The sequence below is a fragment of the Solanum lycopersicum genome, chromosome 9 (assembly GCF_036512215.1).
Source record: "Solanum lycopersicum chromosome 9, SLM_r2.1".
NCBI lineage: Eukaryota > Viridiplantae > Streptophyta > Magnoliopsida > Solanales > Solanaceae > Solanum > Solanum lycopersicum.
The window spans coordinates 14,742,748-14,767,354 of NC_090808.1; the positions used below are offsets into that span (position 1 = coordinate 14,742,748).

General features: G+C 37.3%; 1 long non-coding RNA gene across 1 annotated transcript in view; it reads left to right on the forward strand.

Moving 5' to 3' along the window:
- The window catches only part of LOC109121140 (uncharacterized), a 35,063-nt gene extending 13,322 nt beyond the window's left edge, over positions 1-21,741 (forward strand). Inside the window, exons 4-5 of the long non-coding RNA XR_002028531.3 lie at positions 14,537-14,601; positions 21,456-21,741. This is a non-coding gene — a long non-coding RNA (uncharacterized lncRNA). The remainder of the gene's footprint in view (positions 1-14,536; positions 14,602-21,455) is intronic.
- The last annotated feature ends 2,866 nt before the right edge of the window (positions 21,742-24,607 follow it).

Below are 24,607 nucleotides of genomic sequence, written 5' to 3' on the forward strand. Positions count from 1 at the left end.
ATAAAGAATGATAGGCATGTGACAGAACGAAAAAAGATCAACCCCACCGTATACACAGGTTCCCTTAAGAAAATTATTCTCCTCTAGTATTTGAGATTTGATTTGAAATATGTCCTCCTAGGATGTCATGATCTCAATCACCAGTTATTAATACCCAAAATGCTGATATCAGTGAGCCACTAAATGATAGTAAAGTTCACGATTAAACTTAGTGCAGAAGAAGAAGAAGAAATCACAAAAAATTGTAAGGAAAAAGTTTGAAGTATTATTGGTATTTATAGCCAAGAGAACTGGTTCCGAAAGGTTACAACCTTTCATAATAAGCACGACCATTCTTGAAAATTTGCAACCCTTTAAACGGTCATGGTTGTTCCTAAATATTGGAACCTTTTAGAATAGCCATTTCCAACCGCGGGAAATTCAAATAAAACGGGAAAGTTTTGATAAAAAGGGTTATACGTAGATCTGAGCTGGGTCGGAACATTTTTGTTAATTAACTAATTAATTGAAATGTTTTGGGCCATTTAATTTAATTTAATTAATTCAATTAAAAATTAAAATAAATTTTGTTCAAAAAATATTCACTCGATCATTTTCCAAAGTTAAAGTCGAAACCGAGCCATGTGACCGACAACATCGAAGACACGAGGGAGTCCCTCTTTCCAACTCTTTAAACAATTAATAAAATTGTTTATCTATTTAAACACATCTTTTTATCTTTCCACAACCTATGAGGGAGAAATGCCTCTTCTTAAAACATAAGAGAATCTTTTTCGATTATTCTTTTCATCTTCCCTCTATTTTTGATTAACTCTTGCTATACCCAATAATTTCCCAACAAGTACAATCTGATTTCTATATGATATTTTAAAAATATGTTCTTTTTTTTTTGTTTTTCATGTCCTTATCTACATGCGTTATTCATACTAATTTCTCTTTAATGTAGTAACTTGTAATATCCTTATTATGTTTGGTTGAAATTATATTATTGGATTATTAACGTCTATTATAGTTGATTTGTTTATGTCACGACCAGAATCTAGACCCAGACGAGACCGGTGTCGCCGACCTCTCATAGGTCGCAGACAAGCCTACTTACGTCATTCTTACTTTACATAGGTTAATTTTTAGCAGAAAAATTGAAACTTTTTGTTTCATAACGTACTTATGAAAACATTCCCGTGAATACGTAATTGTTCCCCATGAACAATCTAACATTAAGAGATAAGCAAGTGAAAGAAATAGTTCAATTCATATTAAGTGTATAATTGCCAAAATGGCACCAATACATAGTCTGAATTAAAACATGAAAGAAACTCTAGTGGAACATGCTCCACTAGCTCAATTCTAAAACTAATCTAGAATATAAAACAACAGCATCCTCAAAAGCATGAGGACCTACCAAATAAGGATGAATGTTGAACGTGCGGATAACTGCAGCAAGGATCCTGTATATCTATCGTCCACATGTGCCTGCACCAAAAATAGTAGAGTTTGTATAAGGTTCTTGTACTAAGTGTGGTTATATGCAAGCACATACCAAGGACATGCATATGAAAGAATAGCTCTTTGCTAACAACATGATTTTTGGAAGTCAAGTCAGTGAACTTGCCAATTTGAGATTAGGAAGGTTTCCAAATTTGGATTAGGAAAGTCAGTGAGCTTTCTAGATTTTTTGAATAGGAGAGTTATGCCATGAGAATAACATACATCATAATACTTTTCATATTTTCACATAGCACATAACGTTTAAACATAGCACATATCATATAGCATACAACACATTTTTCATGTAGCATATAACTTCTCTAGTATCATTCATTCATATGCCATGAGACCTTGAAATCAGGGAATTAACATCAAGACATACCAGAAATGAGGGCTCAACAGATGGGACGTCAATTAGGGATTCTTCATTAGAAAACACAGAGTCTGCTTCGTTCATGCATACGTACTCTATTTCGTTTCATTCATAAGCAAGTGTAAACACCAGTTATACCTACGATGTAGTTTAAGAATTTCATTTGGTTCGTTGTGCTATGACCAAGAATGACCTAATGTCATTACTTGAATCTAACTCACCTCTTGCTTATCCTATCCTAACACCTTTGGTATTATTCATTTCATTATGCGCATCATTTGAGGCTGGCCTCATTCTTTCATCGGGAACTTTAACATTAACCGACATAGATCATGTGAGAATCATGAAATCTAGAGTCTTCCCCACACCTAAATGAGGTGGAATCACTGGCCAAAGTGACCCAAAACATGCTACCTGAAATGGGAATTTTAACCCCGCCAGATCCCTAACCCTAAGCTGATGGTACCCTGAACGAAGATCAATCTTAGAGAAGAAACTAGACCCTTGGAGATGATTGAACAAATCATCTATTTTGGGAAGTGGATGATTATTATTTATAGTGACTTTGTTGAGCTGAAGATAATTGATACACATTCTAAGGTTTTTATCCTTCTTATTCTCAAACAACACTGGAGCACCCCAAGGGGATATGCTCGGCTGAATGAAACCCTTATCAGTAAGATCTATTAACTGCAACTTCAACTCTTTGAGTTCTGTTGGATTCATTCTATAAGGAGGAATTGATATTGGTTTAGTATCGGGTTTTAAGTCGATACTAAAGTCAATATCTCAAATGGCAGGAACTCCAGGCAAATCTTCAGGAAACACATTTAGGAACTCATTCACTACAGTAACTAAGTCTGTGGGAGTAATGTCATGATCTATATTATTAACACTCACAAGATGGCACGGTAACCTTTTGGACATTATTTTATTGGACTTAAGATTTGAAATCAACGGATAAGGATGACTCGAATTGTACCCCTCCCTGACTAACTATTCTTCATTAGGGAAGCTAAACCTCACCACTCTACTACGACAGTACAAGCAAGCATAAAAACTGTAAAGCCAGTCCATGCCAAAAATAACATCAAAATCATGCATGGGTAGTTCAACCACGTCCGCACACATAGTCCTACCACATACAACTATTGGGCAGTCCTTATATACTGTATCTGTTCTTACACTTTCTCTTAAAGGCGTACTGACCACTATAGGATCATGCAGAACTTCAGGTAGTATTTCAAAAGTAAGAGGGAGCAGAGGAGTCACAAAGGAAAGCGTAGACCCTGGATAAAGTAAAGCATAAACAGAAGTTGAGAATACATGCAACATACATGTGACCATATCAGCGGACTTCTGCTGCTCCTCCCTGCCCTTCAGGGCATAGAATTTGTTCCTCTTGGGAGGCTCGGCTGCTGCTGCACTCTGTGGGTTAGGCCTAGGCTGAGAATTGCCTCTAACCTGACCTATGTTCTGTGGACAATATTTGACATGTGCCCACTCTTACACAACCGAAACAAGCATTAGTGCCCTGTCCGCACTCTCTACTGTGAGCTCGACAACACTTAACACAGGTCTTTTGAGGACGCTGCATCTCACCTCTTTTGTCCCTCTAGGGTTCAGGTCTGCCTCCTCTAGGTGTTGTTCTCCTCTAAGAGTTAGAATTCCCAGAACTCTGTTGCCCCTTCTTGAACCTGGGCTTCTCATGAACGCCAAAATTGTTTATGTGGCCTCCACGGCTGGGACCTACCTGATGTTGACGCCTAGTACTCCTAACACCACGAACACCTCTCTTCTTGCAGCTGTCCTCTACCTGCTGGACATGCACCATTAACCTGGAAAGATCCATATTATCATGGAGCATTGCAGACCGACACTCCTCCTCCAGGTCTCCATTGATTCCTGTGAGGAACCTGCTCATCTCATCCCTGTTGTTTGAAACCAGGGAAGTAGCATACCTGGATAATTTCAACAAAGCTAAGTACTCTTCTAATTCTTGCTATTAAATACTAAGGAAAGTGACATACCTTGATAGCTTAAAAAAATTGAAGGAATACTTCCTGACTGTCATACAGCCTTGTTTAAGGTTAATGAACTCCTCAACCTTGGCTTCCCTCATCTCTTTGGGGAAGAACCTCTCGAGAAATATTGTCTTGAAAAGCTCCAAAGTTAATGGCACTCCACCTAACACACGACTATCTTGCCACATCGTGAACCAAGTCTGTGCAACATCTTTGAGCTAATAGGAAGCCAGCTTAGCCTTCTCATTATTTATGGCCCCCATAGCCACTAGAATCTTTTGTACTTCATCCAGTAACTCTGAGGATCCTATGATGTCTTAGAACCTGTGAAAATAGTAGTGTTCATCCTCGTGAAGTCTCACATCCTGTCATCCATGCTGCGAACCGGTGGGTTTTCTTCTGAACATCCTATCGGTTGACTTAGGCATTCATAGCCTAAGCGTGCATCGTAATGGCATATGCCATATGAGCCAGATATGCCCTCACCTAAGCATCAGTCAACCCAGTTGGGTTAACTGGAATGGCACTCCTTCAGTTGGAGCCTGGGGTGGATTCTTATTACCCCTAGCAGCTGCTCCTCCCCTTCAATGACCCTTAGATCTCCAAGTGTTCATTCTATGAAAAACAACAAGGATTGATTTTATACATGCTCATAACACCAAGAACTCAGACATTAAGAAAAGAACGATAAGATAAGAAAAAGGGAAATTTTCCTAGGCATCATACAATCTCTAATCCAGGATAGTGGTGTACTTCACTACCATGACATAGAAAATACATAATGTGATTGCTGTGAACTTATATTCCTCGGAATATAACCTAGCTCTCTGAACCAACTTTGTCACGACCGGAATCTAGACCCCAGAGAAGATTAGCATCGTTGACCTCTCTGAGGTCGCAGACAAGCATACTTACGTCACTCTTACTCTACATAGGTGAATTTTTAGCAAAAAAATTGAAACTTATTATTTCTTAACATACTTAAAAAACATTCTCATAAATACGTAATTGTTCACCATCAAGCATCTAACATTAAGAGATAAGCAACTGAAAGAAATAGTTCAATTCTTATTAAGTGTATAATTTCCAAAATGGCACCAATATATAGACTGAATAAAAACAAGAAAGAAACGCTAGTGGAACATGCTCCACTAGCTCAAATCTAAAACTAATCTAGAATATGAAACAACATAATCTTCGAAAGCATGAAGACCTACCAAAGCTGGATGAACGTTGAACGTTCGGATAACTGCAGCGAGGATCCTTTAGGTCTATCGTCCACCTATGCCTGCACCTAAAATAGAATAGTTTGTATAGGGTTAGTAAACACTTGTACTAAGTATGGGTATATGCAAGCACACACACTAAGGACATGCATAAGAATGAATATCTCTTTCCTAACTATATGATTTTATGAAGTCAAGTTAGTGGACTTGTAAATTTGAGATTAGGAACGTTTCCAAATTTGGATTAGAAAAGTGAGTAAGCTTTCCAGATTTGGAATAGGAAAGTTACAGCATGAGAATAACATACATCATCATACTTTTCTCATTTGCATATAGCACATAACATTTACACATATCACCTATCATATAGCATAAAACACATTTTGCATGTAGGATATAACTTCTTTAATATCATTCATTCATATGCTATGAGGCCTTGGAATCATGGACTTAACAACAAGACATCCCAGAAATGAGGGCTCAACAGATGGGACCTTAACTAGGGAGTATTATTTAGCAAACACAGAGTTTGTTTCGTTCATTCATACGTACTCCATTTCATTTCATTCATAAGCCAGTGTAGACACCAGTTATACCTAGAATGTAGTTTAAGACTTTCATTTGGTTCGTCATGCGATGACCAAGAATTACCTAATGTCATTACTTTAATCTAACTCACCTCTTGATTATACTATCCTAACACCTTTGGTATCATTCATTTCATTATGTGCATCATTTGAGGTTGGCCTCATTCTTTCATTGGGAACTTTAACTTTAACCGATATAGATCATGTGAGCATCATGAAATACAGTGTCTCCCTCACACTGAAATAAGGTGGAATCACCAACCAAAGTTACCCCAAACATGCTAGCGTGCATGGGAATTTAACCCTACCAGATCCCTATATTGGTTGTAAGGTACGAAGACTAGGAGATATAACGAGAACCATACCCGGAAAGCCGGACAGTCTCATCTCATGAGAGAAACGTGAACCTTCTCCCTTCAGGAAAGAAGGCATCACCGCTCATAGCTAGCCTATCGGTGCTCAGTATAAAGTTCCATTTCATTTATCTCATACATCATGGAAGTTGGCTTCTAGTATGAAGACATCATATATCATTTGATAATTTTTCCTCTCATCATTAGTATTAAGAGTGTTAAGCTTAATAGTTTGGTTAGAGTGTTAATAGAGACTGTTCTCCTCATTATCTTACACTCTTATAGGTGAGTATATTTTGGTAACATTTACATAGGCTCATTCAAAATTATTCTCATCATTTACATTAGCCTCATATCATGTTGTCGCCACATTACTAATCATTAGCACCTTTGCTTTTCATAGTTACCCAACTCTTATTACGTGAATGTTAATTCCACCATATGCCAATGCACTTGGCCATTTAGTATGTGTCACACCCTTACTTAACCCTTCTAGGGTTTCATCATTTCATTATTCATTTCCTCATTTCATTGTTCATGTCATCTTATGCCAATGCACTTGGCCATCTAGTGTAACTTACACTTATACTAAACCCTTCTAGGATTAATCATTTCATTACATACATCATAGGTTCACGTACTTTTGAACGTATGCTAGACATATGAGTCTATACACACAAGCCATGAGGCTTCATTCATAGTTCGTGAATTTATTCATGCATTCCTAAGATTATGTAGTACAAGACTTATGTATCTTATATATAAGCCAAGATCCTAATTTTGATCTAAGTAGGTGACATTATTCTTGGATATTTTGTTCAAGTATGACTTATGTATCAATACGGAAGTTTAGGCAAAAAACACAAATTCGAATCACCTGGATAACATTTACATTTTTCATTGATTTTATTTTAATTTCCATAACATTGGAACTCCAAATCGAGCTCCAACATTAACATTTTACCTTAAATTTTCTACTTGGTTTCCTCTTGAATTGGCCGAAGGGTTGTGGGTTCGAGTCCCCACAACCTCTTCCATTCTATTCTTTAGTTTTTCGCCAGGCCATTGGGAGGTTGTGGGTTCGAACCCCCACGACCTTCTTATTTTTGTTGTTAATTCACTAGATCATTGGGAGTTTTTGGGTTCGAACCCCCACAACCTCCTTATTTTTTTTGTTATTTCGCTAGAGCATTGGGAGGTTTTGGGTTCGAACCCCTACAACCTCCTTATTTAAATTTTCAATTAAAAACCACTAGGCTAGGCATTTGGCAGTGAAGTTGTGGGATCAAACCCCACACAGCCTCACCTTTTTTTTTATTTAAATTGCCTTTTCCTTTCCAGCCTTGAGGTCGTGGGTTCGATTCCCACGCCTCACATTTTCCTTTCTTTAATATCTCTTCTTTCACTCGCTACCTGGAGGTCGTGGGTTCGATCCCCACGCGTCCCATTTTTAATTTATTTTTTATTCTCTTCTTACTAATCCAACAGACCCCATTTCGATTCCCCCCAGCCCCCTTTTCTTTTCCCTTACTCGCAAATTCAAGTAGCTAAAGGGTAAGGTCACAGGTTCGAACCCTGGTGGCCTCACCTTTTTTAAATGTATTAAATTTCAAGATCTCAACCACCTTTTTGAACGAAATTTAAAGTACATTAGTCTGGAAATTTATTCATAATTTTTATTTTCCTTTCATCAACCTTTTTATGTTAGTTTCTTAGGGCATTTCACCAAGCATTTAGTGCATGTAGTTTATTAGTTACATTAGTCAAGCATTTTCATTCAAAACTTGCAACTTCACACACCATATGAACATACACACCCACATCACTTTTTCACATAATTTCGAACAACATAATCATTATTCACAAAATTTTGAACATGCATACTTAAAAATAAACATCACGAAAACACATTTCATCCTTACTTTGTACCAGCATACATACCCAACCTAAAAATCAATGGGAGCTAGCGACAGGGATATGCAAGAGAGGAACAATCCTAGTTTTCGGAGTTGATATATTGAATCTTAAGGGGTCCCTTGGGAAAGGAACCAAGAGGTAAGAAAACCATACCTTAATTGATGTTCAAACGTTTAAGATGCTGCCTAAACCTTCCTCCAAAACCACATCCGACTCACCTAAGTTTCACCACCAACTCGACGGAAATCTCCCTTGCCTTAACATTTTTTATTATATTACTTTCTTAGATTTTTTTCATGATTCTTCAAGTGTGAAGAAACTTTGTTATATTTTCTGTTCTTCACGTTAATTGGCAGAGAGAAAACAATAGAGTTTGAACGTGAGAATGTGATAGACGTGAGAGAGTGAAACGTGTGAAGTTGTTTAGACATAGATAATGAATAGTCAATTAGGACTCTCCTTAATGCATAAAATCTGATTTAATTAATTTTATGTGAAAGGACTATTTTGCCCATAAAATTTCAGATTTTAAATAATAAATAAATATTCTTAAATATTTATCCTATTCATTTTTAGGGTTGTTACAGTTTATTTGAATACTGCTTTGAGTATGTTACATCATTAGTCACGAGAATCTTGTATTGGACTTTGTAAGGAAAAGCGCCAACGGGATAAATAATATTTGCATGTAGGTAAGACTTTATGAAGCGAATACTTGACTATCAACGTCAACGTCATCATTAATTTTATATAGTGTTGTTTGTTGTCCCTTATTTGCTATTTCTCTTATTTCATCTGAGATATTAGCAATTCTTAATTGGTGATTTTTCTCAGCCATTGAAAAAAGTTTGCAATTTTGACGTGTTCTTTTAACATGTAAAATATATCTTCTCTTTTATAAAGTAACAGTTAGATTTCATAATATTTCAAAAATTTTGAATAACAACAAATATTGTTTTGAGATATTTTTTCATTCCATTTAACTCATAAAAAGTCAAAAACAACTTCAGTTTATATTTGTGACCAAATACAATTGCATGCAAGACAATTGTGTTAAAAATTGCTTACTTTTTTCAATGGCAGAGGAACATCACCAATTAAGAATTTGTTTACTTGGGATGAAATAAGAAAAAGACCATATAAAGGGACAACAAACAACAATATATCCAATTGGTGATGAATTTGCATGTCAAGTATTAGGCTTCATGTGTTCTTATTTAACAACTCTTTATGACATAGGCACTTTTCATTACAAAGTCAAATACAAGACTCTCGTGACTGCTAATGAAACATGTTCATACAAAACTTTTAAAGGACAGCTGGAATCGAACAGTGTTATTGACATCATATACTTAGATTTCAAATATTTGGCGATACAAATGAGATTTAAATTTGTACAAAAAGTATGTTGTGAAAAACTCTATAACACAAGATTTTGTGGACAGTTGAATTTTATAAAGATTTAAAAGAAGGGTCATTCTAATTTCCCTCCATTGAGACTAGAAGGAAAAAAAAAGAGAGAATTGTAGTGCTCTTGACGACTCAGTGTACACACTCAAAACCTAGAGTTAATTGTTCCCTGAATTTAATTATTCAAATTGTTCTTCTTTTGCCTGTGGAAACTTTGCAAGAGGAATCATTAACTGGATTTTAATAACCAAACTTCTCATACTGGAGATATGAAGAGTTTTGCTGTAAAAAGAGCTGAAATGGTTGTTTTATATGATGTTCTTAGATAAATATGTTCTTAATTAATTATTCTAACCCTTTAGCATTCGAAAATTTCATAAGGCAAAGGGAAATAATGTTGATAGAGGAAAAATGTGGACCGAGACTCATTAGAGAAAAGATGGATGTTATGCAACTGGGGCTGCTAGGGAGATTGGGGTTAGTATTTTATCGATACACGGTTACTCGAGTAGACTGAAAAAATTATTTTTTTCTTAGGTATTAGAAATTTGGTGTGTTTGTGGATATTCTCACTGAGAGAAGCATCGTTGCTATTCCCCAAACCAGTTCTAGATAGATTGTCATTGCGGTTTGATAGATTTGTCAGTTGAAAGAAGGATTGTTGAATAGGTGGAGAATACGAAAGATCCTCCTCTTTTTAGAAAGCTTAAGAGTCAATGTGTGCATATGACCCTTTGTCATACTAATGTATCACCGAGCACTATTTTTTTTCTTTTTTCCTTCTTCAAAGAGATGATTAATTGAAAAAGTCTAAAAGTCCCTTTAGAGATTCTCATTTTCTTTTATTCATTAATTGAATAAAAGCTATACGGAATAGCTAAAAATTAAAAAATAGCCGTATTATGTAGAACCCATTTGATTATAATAGCTAAGACCCAATATTAAAAAGTAAATCAGCTCATTGACGCAAAATTTAAACATCCAATATATTTTAAAGATCAAACACTATAAAAATAAATAAAAGACTAAAAAAATATAAGCTTTTAAAAAAATTATATAATTCGAACAAACTAGAAAATTAAATCTTTAAAAAAATCTAATAAAATAGACATATTCAGGCACTAAAATAACTTCTATGATTTAAAAAATTGTGATAGTGACAAATTTGGAAATGGGATGAGAGGATGAGAAGTTTGATAGATTTTGGGGTAAGTGGAGGTCGAAAAAATAAGAACTCCCTGTAAAGTTATTCGATGAAGTTTTGACATGAAACTTATATCAAAACAGTCATTGAAGAGCTCTACACATTTATGAAAGAGATATATAATGGAGATTACCGGAACTTTATAAATCTAAATGAAAGTGATGATTAGTATTCGATCTTTCTGCAAGATTGGTTGGGAAAAAAGGGGAGAAAGAAAGAATTAAAAAGGTAATAGGACCAAAATGTGATTTTTGAGGTGTTTTGTATTATGATAGGGTCAAACAAGAGTCATTGGATCAAAAAAACTATGAATAGTGGAGATTAAAATTTGAGTCATAGTTGTTGGACTATAGTTAAAATTAATTAGGTTGTTATAATTGGATCAAATTTGCCAATTCAATGAAAATTGAGCCCTTTGGGACAATTAATTTTTTAAACATAGAAAGAAAACAAAAATTAACATTAACAAATAAAAAATACAAATATATTCATATACGCCAAAAGTTATTTGTTCACGATGGAGTTATACATTTATGGAACAGTGAATACAAAAGGCATAAGGAGTGGGGGTGATTCTCATGTCGCCCAAAGGGAAGCACTACCCTGCAAAAGCTCGACTTTGTTTCTTCTACACAAATGACACAACAAATGAAGAAGCATGGATCAAGGGTCTAACTATGAAAATATATTTAAGTAAAAGAGTTGATTGTGATGGTAGATTTCGATTTGCTTAATTGGCAAGCTCAAAGCGAATGAAAAAAACTAAAGGCCTCAGCTTCTTCCATTCAAAATATGTGTGGAAGACGTCAACAAAAAGTAGTTCATCGAGTTTAGATATATCCCCAGGTTTCATTTTGTTTTCACTTATGCTCTGGCTACTGTGGAAATTCAAGTTCGTGAACAACACTCTATTCTAACAAAAATTACATACCCTAGCAACACTTGCATCACTGCTTTGGAAATTCATGTTCTTGAAAAACACTACTATTCTAACACAATTGAAGTAGAACCATATGGTGAGCAATGGTACCTAGACATAAAATACTTTCTTGCAGACAAAAAATATCCACAACATGCTAATGGAAGCTAGCAAATAACTATTAGGCCCCTTGCTAGTGATCTTTTTTAGAGAGAAATTTAATATAAATGAACCCTAAATTTAAATTTTTGTGATGTCTTGATGTTAAAGAAAATGAGAAAATCATGATTTAAAGACATGGTGAGATATGTGGATTCCACATAATGGATATGTCCTTCATTTATATAAAAGATATTTCAAGTAGGGTTTTAATAGCTTATGATGGAATTGTATTGCTTTCGCTTAGTGAACAATGATCATAAATTTCAAGGTAATTTAATTCATTCACATTCCTTAGAGTTACATCCTATGGCCACTCCTTGGTCCTCAGCTGCATTGGGAGTGGATGTCATCAAAAAAATTGAGACAAAATCTTCAAAAGGACATCGATATATTTTAATTGCAATTTATTGCTTCACCAAATGTGTGGAGGAAGCCACTTTACAAGTAGCTATTAAGAAGGCGGTTGTGGATCTTTTTCCATTCTAACATCATTTGCCACTTTGGTACCCTAAGATTTAACGTCACATACAACACTGCAAATCTATATACCAATTCAAAATTGTGCATCTCAATTGTACTCCATACCGATCAAAAGGCAATGGAGTTGTGCAAGATTCCAACAAAAACATCAAAAAGATCCTCTAAAAGATGGTTCAAGGCACCAGAAAATTGCATGAAAAGTTACCTTTCACAGATTAGGGTTATCGTACGACAACACGCACTTTGATTGGTGAAACCCCTTACTTTCTCATGCATGAAATCAAGGTGGTAACACCAGCAAAAGTTGAAATTCAATCTCTCTTAATTGTGGAAGCTAAAATTGAGGATATTGGATAGGTAAAAACTCGATTAGATCAGTTGGAATTAATAGATGAGAAAGGATTGGTGGGAATTTGTTTTAGATAGCTTTATCAACAAAGTATGGCTCGTGTATACAACGAAAGGGTGCACCCAAGATATTTTGAAGTAGGCCAACTTTTTTAAAAATGCATTCTTCTGTACAAGAAAAAATCCAAGAAAAGTTTTCTCCAACTTTGATAGGTCCATATCTTATCAAAGGAGTGTTGTCCAAAGGAACACTGCACCTTACTGACATGGAGCAAAACATCACATGTATAATTATTAATAAAAATTGAGTAAAAATATATTACATCTAATGAATTTTAACATACAGTGAAAAACGGTGGTTTGCATTTTATGGTTCGGAAGATGAAGGACCCTTGTTCCAAGGAAATAAAAAAACCAATCAATAAAAAAAGTCCTCTAGTTGAATGTCTAAACTATGCTCGTCCTAATTCTGAAATGATACATTGGTAACCCTTTTGGGTTTGGTCATACCATCCAAAAAATAATATTTTGTTATTCATAAAAACTGGTGTATCTTTTTTTTTGGTTGCAATAGTTTTGAAATTGGAGTTGATTAGTTTATGTGTAACAACCTGTTTAGTCGTTTCGAGCAGTAGAATTACTTTAGATAAAAACTGACAAGGTCGACGGGTCACGTGACGGACCGTCATGGTCACGACGGACCGTGATGGACTCCGTCGTCCCACACTCGTGTAATTCTCCTGCTGCTCTCCTTATTTCCCTCGACGACAGGTAGTACAAACCGTCATAAGTACAACGGTTTGTCGAGGATCTCCGTTACAAAACACTTAAACTCGAAAATCTGGGTGCTGGGATCAACTCTCTGAACTTCACGATGGAACTGCAGCACGGACCGTCGTAGGAACGACGGGCCGTCACAGCCCTCTTTACTTAATTTGACTCTCTGAATTTTGTGAAGGATCTGCAGGACGGATCGTCGCAGGTATGACGGGCCGTCACGAGTTGCGTAACCCTGACTGGGTCGGAATTTTGCTAAAGGTTTAAGGGGTGTTTTGGACTATTCATGACAAACTTTACGAAATTAGTGGGGTAAGTTTAATAATTTATTTATTTGGGGGTTAAAGGAGATAACCTTGAAATAAATAGTGGATTACTTCTATCATCTTTTATAATTGATTATATGATAACTAGGGTAAAAGAAAAAGAATTTGTGGAGGAAAAAAAAAGAACAGAGAGAGGGAGAACGAGTGAGAAAAGGGATAAGCGAAGAGAAAGCAAAGGCATTGAGAAGTATCTTGCTTGATCACAACTCTTTGGTGGAGGTAGGTTATGGTTTATTTCTATGTGATAGATAAACTCTAAATAGCGATTGATATGTATTGGGTGGTATTGTAAGGTCTCCTATGTGCTTGATTGTGTGTTTGTATGTTGTGATTATGTAATTATGATGAATTAGAATGATTAGACTGTTGAATCTTACACCTTAAATCCCTCTCTATTAAGATCATGCCTTGACATAAAAGAGGCTTGATGAACTAAAGCAATGAGATTATTGGATCGGAGTGTCACGTTCCGACACGTAGTATTAGGGGATCGGGTGTCACGTTCCGACGCGTAGTATTAGGGGATCGAGTGTCACATTCCGACATGTAGTATTAGAGGATCGAGTGTCAGGTTTCGACACGTAGTATTAGAGGATCGAGTGTCAGGTTCCGACACGTAGTATTAGGGGATCGGAGTGTCACGTTCTGACACGATAATAATAAAGAGAATGAATCTTGAACCATGTTAATATACTCAATTCGAAAAACTTTTTTCCCAAATGAGTATGGTGTGGAGGTCGAGTCCTCAAGGGTATGCTTGGTGTTGTCGCAAATGGTTATTGTATTTGTTGATTGTCACCTGTTAAGTATTATGGTTGAATTTATATTATCATTCGATATATATTTCTTTGTATTTTGAGTTGGCCGATGATACCTACTCACTACGTATTCCTTGTACTGACCCCTACTTGTATTTTTCTCTTTGTTATTTGTGGAATGCAGCAAACGTGCTATCGACTTTGACTCGTCCGCAACTCTAGCCAGTCTCTTGCATATCAGAATTTAGGGTGAGCTACTGTTCCTAGCTCGGATTGGATTCTCTCCTTCACGTCTTGATGTCTTGAAGTTCGGACATGGACCATCTGTTTTACTTACTTTAGTTTCTTAAATACTCTTAGATTTAGAAACTTGAGAATAGATGTTCATGGTGTGATGACTTCCTAATTTTGGGGATAGTAATTGATAAATTTTAGAAGTTATTTAATTTATTTCGTTAATGAGTTTTAAGTCTTCCGCATTATATTTTGTTCGTTATGGTTTGAATAATGGTAAATGTTGGGGTTTAGATTTGTTGGTTCGCTCACATAGGAGAATATGTGTGGGTGCCATTCACGACCCGTTTTGGGTCGTGACAAACTTGGTATCAGAGCCTTAGGTTAGTTGGTCTCATCACACAAGAACGATTCTAGTAGAGTCTTGAGGAACGGTAGGGGGACGCCCTTACTTTTCTTTGAGAGGCTATAGGACTTTAGGAAAATTCCATTCTTTCTTCCTTTCGTGCTATTACTTGGATCCAATTGGTATCTAGGTGATACAAATTGGTATCTGACATCTTCACTCTATTTCGCAGATAGTTAGAACTAGAGCGACAACGGTGCCAACACCAACGCTGGCAAAGCAGGGTGCGTCTGAGCCAACCACTGGGCTGTAGCTCGAGGAGGAACAGTGGCAAGAGGCCATGGTAGAGGTCGCAGGAGGACGCCCTCTAGAGGTAGAGGACAAACACCCGGTCTGGCTAGTAATAGGGCGGTGACTCATCCACTTACTGATGAGGTAGTGAGAGAGGGTGAAGAAGGGGAACACGAGCAGGTTCAAGAGGAGGAATTACCACCCCAGCCTACCCCAGTGATGATTAACTAGGTTCTTACTTATCTTAGCGGGTTATCTGATCAGGGCCAGACACATCCAGTGTTTTCTACACCAGCACCTCAGGTTCCAGAGGTACAACATGCAGCTGCTGTGGCTCTCCGCATGGACGCCTCATTGAAAGTAGGCACGTTTCCTCGATTGACTACAGGACATATAATGACGAGTGATCAGCATGAACTTTTCACTAAATTCTTGAAGTTGAAACCTCCAGTCTTCAAGGGTGCTGAATCTGAGGATGCCTATGATTTTCTGGTTGATTGTCATGAGCTGCTACATAAGATGGACATAGTAGAACGATTCGGTGTTGAGTTTGTGACCTATCAGTTTCAGGGGAATTTCAAAATGTGGTGGCGGTCGTATGTTGAGTGTCAACCAGCACAGGCACCACCTATGACTTGGTCGTCATTATCTAGCTTATTTATGGAGAAGTATATACCCCGGACTTTGAAGGACAAGAGGAGAGATGAGTTCCTGAGTCTAGAGCAACGCAGGATGTCTGTTACTGCTTATGAGGCTAAATTTCTTGCACTATCTAGGTATTCCACCCAGCTTTGCTTCAGTCCACAAGAGCGGATTTGCCGTTTTGTGAAAGGATTGAGGTCAGATTTGCAGATTTCAGCTTTACATGTAGCTGCTGCAGCAAAATCCTTTCAGGAAGTGGTTGACTTTGTGATAGAGGTGGAGGGGGTGAAGCCAGATAACTTCACCATGGCGTCAACCTCTAATAAGTTCCGCAGGGGAGGTGAGTTTAGTGGTTCTTACTCTAGAGGGCAGAGTTCAGGAGGTTACTCAGCCCGACCTATTCAGTCTTCACTACAGGCTGTAGCTGGGGGTCCATCGCAGACCAATCAACATTTCTCTGAGTTTAGAGGCTATCCCCAGACTTCGTCATTCTCACAGAGACCTATGCTAGACTCCAGAGATTGTTATGGATGTGGAGAGACTGGACATATTAGGAAGAATTGTCCAAAACAGAGTTACAGACCCCCAATAATTAGAGGTAGAGGTGGTCATGGGAGAGGCCGCCATTCTGGAGGACGCGTTGGTCAAGGTAATGGTGGTCACCAAATCAGCTGAGGTGGCGGACAAGTTGGAACTACTGCAGCACAACATAGTAGGGGCAACGAACAGACAGGTGATAGAGCCCATTGTTATGCTTTCCCCGGGAGATCTGAAGCAGAGACATCAGATGCTGTTATCACAGGTAATCTTTTGGTTTGTGATTGCATGGGTTATGTATTATTTGATCCTGGATCCACATTTTCGTATGTATCTTCCTCATTTGCTACTGGTCTTGATTTACATTGTGATTTGCTTGACATGCCTATTCGTGTCTCTACTCCTGTGGGTGAGTCTTTGATAGTTGAGAATGTGTATAGTTCTTGCCTTGTGACTTTTGTGGGGACCAATACTCGTGTAGACTTGATTATTCTAGATATGGTTGAGTTCGACGTAATTCTGGGTATGACTTGGCTTTCTCCAAATTTTGCAATCTTAGATTGTAATGCGAAAATTGTGACATTGGCCAAGCCAGGGACAGATCTGCTATTGTGGGAGGGTGACTATACTTCCACCCCAGTTCGTATTATCTCCTTTCTTCGTGCTAAGAGAATGGTTAGTAAGGGTTGTTTAGCTTTCTTGGCACATCTCAGGGATGATACTTCCCAAGTACCTTCGATTGAGTCTGTTTTGATAGACCGTGAGTTTCTGGATGTATTTCCCGCAGACCTTCCTAGTATGCCACCGGATAGGGATATTGATTTTTGCATTGATCTGGAACCGGGTACTCGCCCCATTTTCATACCCCCTTATAGAATGGCTCAAGGTGAGTTAAGGGAGTTAAGGGCCCAACTTCAGGATTTGTTAGGTAAAGGTTTCATTAGACCAAGTGCATCCCCTTGGGGTGCTCCCTTTTTATTTGTGAAGAAGAAAGATGGAAGTTTTCGGATGTGCATAGACTACAGGCAACTGAATAAGGTAACTATTAAGATCAAGAATCCTCTCCCTCGCATTGATGATTTGTTCGATCAGTTACAAGGTGCTTGTACCTTCCCAAAAATCGATTTGAGATTTGGTTATCATGAATTGGAAATACGGGCAGCAGATGTGCCGAAGACTGCTTTTCGGACCACTTATGGGCATATGAATTCTTAGTAATGTCTTTTGGACTTACAAATGCCCCTGCGGCTTTCATGAGCTTGATGAACGGGATTTTTAAGCCATATCCGGATCTCTTTTTCATTGTGTTCATTGATGATATACTGATATACTCAAAGAGCAGGACAAAACATGAGGAGCATTTGAGAGTTGTGTTGGAAGTGTTGAGGGAGAAAAGGCTTTATGCCAAATTCTCCAAGTGTGAGTTTTGGCTAGATTCAGTGTCCTTCTTGGGGCACGTAATTTCTAAGGATATGAGTGATGGTTGATCCTTCTAAGATTGAAGCAGTGAAGAGTGGGTAAGACCTACTAATGTTACAGAGATAAAGAGCTTTGTTGGTTTAGCGAGCTACTACCGTCGATTTTTCAAGGGATTTTCTTCGATTGCTTCCCAACTGACAAATTTAACTAAGCAGAGTGTTCCATTTGTATGGTCGGACGAATGTGAAGAAAGCTTTCAGAAACTCAACACCTTGTTGACTACTGCACCAATTCTTACCTTGCCAGTGAAAGGTAAGAACTTCATTGTTTATTGTGATGCCTCATATTCTTGTTTGGGTGCAGTGCTAATGTAGGAGAAAAATGTAATTGCTTATGCTTCGAGGCAACTAAAGGTGCATGAACGTAACTATCCGACCCATGATTTGGAATTGGCTGCTGTCGTGTTTGCATTAAAGCAATGGAGACATTATCTATATGGGGTTAAGTGTGAAGTCTATACAGATCATCGTGTTTTAACTCAGAAAGATTTGAATTTGAGACAGAGGAGGTGGATGGAACTACTGAAGGACTATGATATTACTATTTTGTATCACCTAGGAAAAGCTAATGTTGTGGCAGATGCTTTAAGTAGAATAGCAGGGTGCATGGGAGGTCTAGCTCACCTACAGGTTTCTAGACGCCCATTGGTTAGAGAGGTTCATACTTTGGCTAATGACCTCATGAGGCTGGAAATACTAGAGAAAGGGGGATTTTTGGCCTGTGTGGAGGCAAGATCTTCTTTTCTTGACAAGATTAAGGGAAGGCAGTTTGCTGATGAGAAACTGAGTCGAATTCGGGATATGGTGTTACGAGGAGAGACTAAAGAGGCAATAATTGATGAGGAAGGCGTTTTGAGAATAAAGGGAAGGGTATGTGTGCCTCGTGTTGATGATTTGATTCACACTATTCTTACAAAGTCTCATAGTTCAAGGTATTCTATACATCCTGGTGCAACCAAGATGTATCGTGACCTAAAGCAACATTTTTGGTGGAGTAGGATGAAGCGTGACATTGTTTATTTTGTTGCCCAATGCCCGAATTGTCAGCAGGTAAAGTATGAACACCAGAGGCCCGGAAGAACACGTCAGAAAATGCCCATTCCTGAATGAAAATGGGAAAGAATTGCAATGGACTTTGTGGTTGGTCTTCCAAAGACATTGGGTAAGTTTGATTCTATTTGGGTAATTGTTGACAGATTAACTAAGTCTGCTCACTTCATTCCGGTCAAGGTGACTTACAATGCGGAGAAGTTACGCAAACTCTATATCTCCGAAATTGTTCGATTGCATGGAGTTCCACTTTCCATCATATCAGATAGGGGTACGCAATTTACTTCTAAGTTTTGGAGAAAATTGCATGCTGAATTAGGTACTAGGTTTGATCTTAGTACTGCATTTCACCCTCAGACCGATGGTCAGTCTGAGTGAACAATTCAGGTGTTGGAAGATATGTTTCGTGCATGTGTGATAGAATTTGGTGGTCATTGGGATAACTTCTTACCCTTAGCAGAGTCCTCATACAATAATAGCTATCACTCAAGTATCGATATGGCCCCATTTGAGGCACTGTATGGGAGGAGATGTAGGTCTCCCATTGGTTGATTTGATGCACTTGAGGTGAGACCATGGGGTACCGATCTTTTGAGGGAGTCGTTAGATAAAGTGAAATTCATTTAGGAAAAGCTTCTAGCCGTTCAGAATAGGCAGAAAGAATATGCAGATCGAAAGGTTAGAGACTTGGATTTATGGAGGGTAAGCAAGTCTTGCTGAAGGTTTCGCCCATGAAATGGGTGATGCGGTTTGGTAAGCGAGGTAAGCTTAGTCCTAGGTACATTGGTCCATTTGAAGTTCTGAAGCGCGTGGGGAAGGTGGCTTATGAATTGGCATTGCCTCTAGGACTCTCAGGAGTGCACCCAGTATTTCATGTGTCTATGCTGAAAAGACACCATGGGGATGGAAACTACATTATTTGTTGGGATTCAGTTCTTCTTGATGAGAATTTGTCTTATGAGGAGGAGCCCGTTGCCATTTTAGATAGAGAAGTTCGCAAGTTGAGATCAAGTGAGATTGCATCCATCAAGGTTCAGTGGAAGAATCGGCCAGTTGAAGAGTCCACTTGGGAGAAGGAGGCTGACATGCAAGAGAGATATCCACATCATTTACAGATTTAGGTACTCTTTCTCGCCCTTGTTTTCTTCTTGTGATCGTTTGAGGACGAACGATGGGTAAATTGGTATCTATTGTAGCAACTTGTTTAGTCGTTTCGAGCAGTAGAATTACTTTTGATAAAAATTGACTGGGTCGACGGGTAACGCGATGGACCGTCATGGTCACGACGGACCGTCACGGACTCCGTCTTCCCACACTAATGTTATTCTCCTGCTGCTATCCTCATTTACCTCGACGACAGGTAGGACGAATCGTCATAAGTAAAATGGTTCGTCGAGGATCTCCATTCCAAAACACTTAATCTCGATAATCTGGGTGCTGGGATCAACTCTCTAAACTTCACGACGGAACTGCAGCACGGACCGTCGTAGGCACGACAGACCGTCACAGACCTCTTTACTGAATTTGACTCTCTGAACTTTGTGACGGATCTGCAGGACGGACCGTTGCAGGTACGATGGGCCATCACGAGTTGCGTAATCCCGACTGGGTCGGATTTCTACTAAAGGTTTTAAGGGGTGTTTTGGACTATTCATGACAAACTTTATGAAATTAGTGGGGTAAGTTTAATAATTTATTTACTAGGGGGTTAAAGGAGATAACCTTGAAATAAATAGTGGATTACATTTATCATCTTTTATAATTGATTTGATAACTAGGGTAAAAGAAAAAGAATTTGGGGAGGAAAAAAAAGGAACTGAGAGAGGGAGAACAAACGAGAAAATGGAGAAGCGAAGAGAAAGCAAAGGCATTGAGAAATAGCTTGCTTGATCACAATTCTTCGGAGGAGATAGGTTATGATTTATTTCTATGTGATAGATAAACTCTAAATAGCGATTGATATGTATTGGATGGTATTGTAAAGTCTCATATACGCTTGATTGTGTGTTTGTATGTTGTGATTATGTAATTATGGTGAATTAGAATGATGAGACTGTTGAATCTTACACCTTAAATCCCTCTCTATTAAGATGATGCCTTGACATAAAAGAGGCTTAATGAACTAAAGCAATGAGATTAGTGGATCAGAGTGTCACGTTCCGACACGTAGTATTAGGGGATCGGGTGTCACGTTCTGACGCGTAGTATTAGGGGATCGAGTGTCACGTTCCGACACGTAGTATTAGGGGATCGGGTGTCACGTTCCGACAGGTAGTATTAGGGGATCGGGTGTCACATTCCGACATGTATGGTGTGGAGGTCGAGTCCTCAAGTGTATGCTTGGTGTTGTCGCCAATGGTTATTGTACTTGTTGGTTGTTACCTTTTAAGTATTATGGTTGAATTTATATTATTATTCGATATATATTGCTTTCTATTTTGAGTTGGCCGATGATACCTACTCAGTACGTGTTCCTTGTACTGACCCCTACTTGTATTTTTCTCTTTGTTATTTGTGGAGTGTAGCAAATGTTCTATCGACTTCGACTCGTCCGCAACTCTAGCCAGTCTCCAGCATATCAGAATTCAGGGTGAGCTACTGTTGCTAGCTAGGACTAGATTCTCTCCTTCACGTCTTGATGTCTTCAAGTTCGTACATGGACCATCTGTTTTACTTACTTTAGTTTCTTAAATACTTTTAGATTTAGAAACTTGAGAATAGAAGTTCTTGGTGTGATGACTTCCCAATTTTGGGGATAGTAATTGATAAATTTTAGAAGTTATTTATTTGATTTATTTAATGAGTTTTAAGTCTTCCGCATTATATTTTGTTTGTTATGGTTGAAATAATGGTAAATAATGGGGTTTAGATTTGTTGGTTCGCTCACATAGGAGAATAAGTGTGGGTGCCATTCACGACCCATTTTGGATCGTGACATTATGGTTTTTTTCGGCAACTAACTTTCTAATTAACTCTTTAAGAATACCAGTTTCAATAATGTTTGTGTAGACAATTTGTCATCAAGAAAAATAAGAGACCTATAAGTGAATCCTTGATGGCACCATAAGACAAAAAGATAATTAATAAAAAAGAGAATCTTATCGGTGAAAACCTTCGCGAGCACCATAAGACGACAAGAGAAATGATCTTATCGCGGGAAACTCTCACAAGAACCTTAAGATAATGAGAGAGAACAATAGGAAAACGGTTAATTTGACGGAACGCAGAAAGAGCATTGCTTCTCAACCCCTCTACATGAAGTGCTGCTGGATACATAAATCAATTTCAGATAGCAAAAGGTTTAGATTTTGATAACTAGACAATACAAACACATCAAGAGTCAAATACAAAGTGCATGATTACTCATTCAAAGTCGATTTATGCCGCTAGATAACTTCTCTTTGTCTTCTTCCTTAAAAGGAATACCCCTTTTTAAGTATAATCATTCTTGATTCAATCTTTTAATATTCTCAAATCTGACATATTTTAGTCCCTTTCGATACAATCTTCATTCAAAGAAGTTGAAAAGGTCATGACTGTTTCCCCAAAAGGAAAAGTTGAGTACCTGAATCGAAATGGCAGTGATCAAGGACTAAAGACAGCTGGAATATTTACCCAATAAAGTTGTGTGTGAAGAATACAATAAAACCTCTAAATTCATGAAAATATTTTCAAAAGGAATATTTGTTCTTGAAGAAATCAGTTTCACCATGTTATTTAGTAATACCAAGAAGATTAAGGTCCCTTATTAACAAAGAGGAAGCTTTAGAAAAGTGGTTAATTCAAGAATTTCACATAGAATTTGACAACATGGTCGAAAGTATGGTCTATTCATCATAAAACCAAGGCCACTTTCTTTCTTTTACTCAACAATGGGATAAAAGATTATGCAGTGTTACAATTTAGAATGATGAAACATCACAAAAGAAGTTCTCAAAAGTCTCACATCTTTTGGTGTTTCATCACATGCTATTAGTAGTTTTTGCCTCATAATTTGAAAACTTTGAGTAATACATCTTGTCTCATTCCCCAATTAAGATAACATCTTCTAGTTGGTCAAGGCCACTTTCTTTCTTTTGCTCAACAATGGGATAAAAGATTATGCAGTGTTACAATTTAGAATGATGAAACATCACAAAAGAAGTTCTCAAAAGTCTCACATCTTTTGGTGTTTCATCACATGCTATTAGTATTTTTTGCCTCATAATTTGAAAACTTTGAGTAATACATCTTGTCTCATTCCCCAATTAAGATAACATCTTCTTGTTGGTCAGTCATTTTCTTTGATTGATATGGAGACTAACTTGAAAATTTGTTGGATTGTGATGCCTTGTGGGGTAAGGACTTTTTATTGATGCTTGTATATACATAATTTATAGAAATTGACCCAAAATATATTTCATAGAAAAAAACTATATGTGGATTTGCTTGAAAGGTGAATCTATTTCCTTTTTGACAAGTCACTCTACCAAAAAATTTTCACAAATTGTTGCAATATTTTTCAGTCCCTTTGAGCTTGAACTGAATGTTGTTGGCCACCATGTTTCATATTAGCTAAATTTTTGTGAGGCGATGATGAAGAACTTGATATATTATGCTTCTATATATTTTTTACCCTCTTGCCTCCTTAAATGTTAAAAACTTGTGATGTAAACTAAAATCGTAAGTTTGGGAGAGGAAAAATTCAATGAGTTGTAATGTAAACAGAAGCCTAAATTTGGTTGTTTTGTGAACCAAGAGAACAAAGAGAAATTAGCTAAAAACATAGAGCGCCACACGATTCAAAATGAGAAGCGATTTAGTGAATTAATGGATCAAAGAATATTAAGAAGGAAAACAAAATGTTGGTGCTCATAGTTAGCATATTCCTTAAGTAAAAGAATAATGGGTGTTTAAAATGAGTGGACATCATGAAAAGTGAGATATAAGGTTGAAGTGAGCTGAAAATTTGACTAGAGTGCTGAAAAGAAAAGTGAAAACATTAGGGAGACATCTTAGTCACTTAATCAAATGATACCATACGTTTTTCCCAAGCCTATGTCAAACCAACATGTTTTTGGGATTTTCAGTCTTGTCAATATATATTAGTGGTGATTTATATACAGGGAAAGTGTATGGTTCAATGTGTATACTTGAGTTCATTGAGAGTGAGTGTTTCTCATGATCTATAATCCCTATAATTGTCATGCATATGTGTGAGAAGGAGTCTGTCTTGTGTGAGTGGCATTACATCATTCATTTAAATTATGACGTGTCTATTATAATTAAGTTTCATAAATGTGACACATTCGTGTTAATTCTTGGGAAAACCTTAAAAGTGGATGTGATCGACTTGAGATGTTTTGAAATGGTTCTTTAAAGAAGAATTATCCAAGTGTTGTTCTTCAAAAGTGATTTGAATGAAAGGAATTTTGAAAGAAAAATATTTTCCTAATGAGTTGTGGTGGAACCAACTGTAAGTTTTGTTTGTATATAGAGTTTTTTGTTTTTTGTTATATTGAGTCTACTATGTAATTGTGAAAAATATTATCTTGGCTGTGACTGAACATAAATACTATGCTTAGTGAATGTTTTGCTTTAAGACAAGAAATTGTTTATGTTTTGGGGGTTTCATATGTTGGTATTCTAACAACTCATTATACTCAAATTCATAAATAATGTTATATATTAATGCTTA